The sequence below is a fragment of the Chinchilla lanigera genome, unplaced genomic scaffold (assembly GCF_000276665.1).
Source record: "Chinchilla lanigera isolate Chin_1 unplaced genomic scaffold, ChiLan1.0 scaffold00447, whole genome shotgun sequence".
Lineage (NCBI taxonomy): Eukaryota > Metazoa > Chordata > Mammalia > Rodentia > Chinchillidae > Chinchilla > Chinchilla lanigera.
The window spans coordinates 2,822-4,011 of NW_004955848.1; the positions used below are offsets into that span (position 1 = coordinate 2,822).

Genomic DNA, 1,190 nt, shown 5'->3' on the forward strand with positions numbered 1-1,190 from the left:
TTAATACCTTTGCATTAAAAGATAATAGTTCTAAAGGAAAACTGCTGTTCAAATTAGTTCTCATTATTTTGTTTTATTCTAACTTAAAGAGAAACATCCTTTTTCAAAATAGGCTTCTATACTGATTTAAGGTTTTATTCTCTCTCTTGGAGAGTCTGCTTCTTATCACAATGCACTGAGAGAGAATCACGGTATAGCTGCCATAATACCAGAGAAAAGACTGAATTTTATTTGAATTTTCAACTATTAGCAGTTTTGTGTGATTGTGAAGGTACATCTCATTTTGTAGAGATTAAACAGTTTTTTTTTTTGAGACAGGGTCTTGCTATGCAGTTCAGGCTGACCTTGAGTTCACTTTGTAGCCCAGGCTGGTCTCGAACTCCCAACGATCTTCCTGCCTCAGCCTCCCGAGTGCTGGGATTACAGACATGCGCCACCACGCCAGGCCTGAGAATAAACATTTCATGCTTCATATACACTGATTATTATAATGGGAGTACACAAAAAGGAAGAGGAAGATACAAGCCAAAGGAGAAGGACGAATAAAGAAGGAAAGGGAGAATAAAATTCCACACAGTTGTCAGGACTTCATGCCATGTTATGGTTTGTGTCTGGATAGCCCACAAAGCCTCATGTGGCCATGGAGGGCAGCATGTTTGGAGGCAGCTGAATGCAGAGTTTATGATGGATCTGCAGTACAATGCTGGGGGGTGCTGGGATTAAGGGTGAGCGCTGGGCCACTCCACTGATTAGACTGGCACTGACCTAATCCTAGCAGTCTGGATAAGATAAAAAGAGCAGAAAGAGGCTTGCTCGGTCTCTCCTTCCCCCTTTTGCTCTTGTTGCTTTTGCTGTCTTCCAGGGTTGTGAACTGTTGGCCTTCTGTCATGTGCCACCCTGCCCTGCAGCCAGCTGATTATGGACTGAAGCCTCCACAAACTGTGAGCTAAGTAAACCTCTCCTTCTTTAACACTGGGTGTTGAGTTTTTCATCTCAGCAAGGGAGAAAGGCAACTAAAACCTGCCAGAAAATACCCATTTTTTTCTCAAGAGAAAAAAGTCCATTTGTGAACTGTCTCTACAAAGAAGGTGTAAAGAGAGCAACTTGGAATTTAAAATTTCAAGACCTTCCAGGCATAGGGGTGCATGCCTGTAATCTTGGCACTCTGGGAGCATGAAGTAGGATTGCAA

The 1,190-nt window shown here is 42.5% G+C and overlaps 1 long non-coding RNA gene across 1 annotated transcript in view; it reads right to left on the bottom strand.

Annotated features, from left to right (window-relative positions):
• Positions 1–426: 426 nt before the first annotated feature.
• LOC106147670 overlaps positions 427–1,190 on the bottom strand; it is a 7,379-nt gene continuing 6,615 nt past the window's right edge. The window contains exon 3 of the long non-coding RNA XR_001232601.1: positions 427–447. This is a non-coding gene — a long non-coding RNA (uncharacterized LOC106147670). The remainder of the gene's footprint in view (positions 448–1,190) is intronic.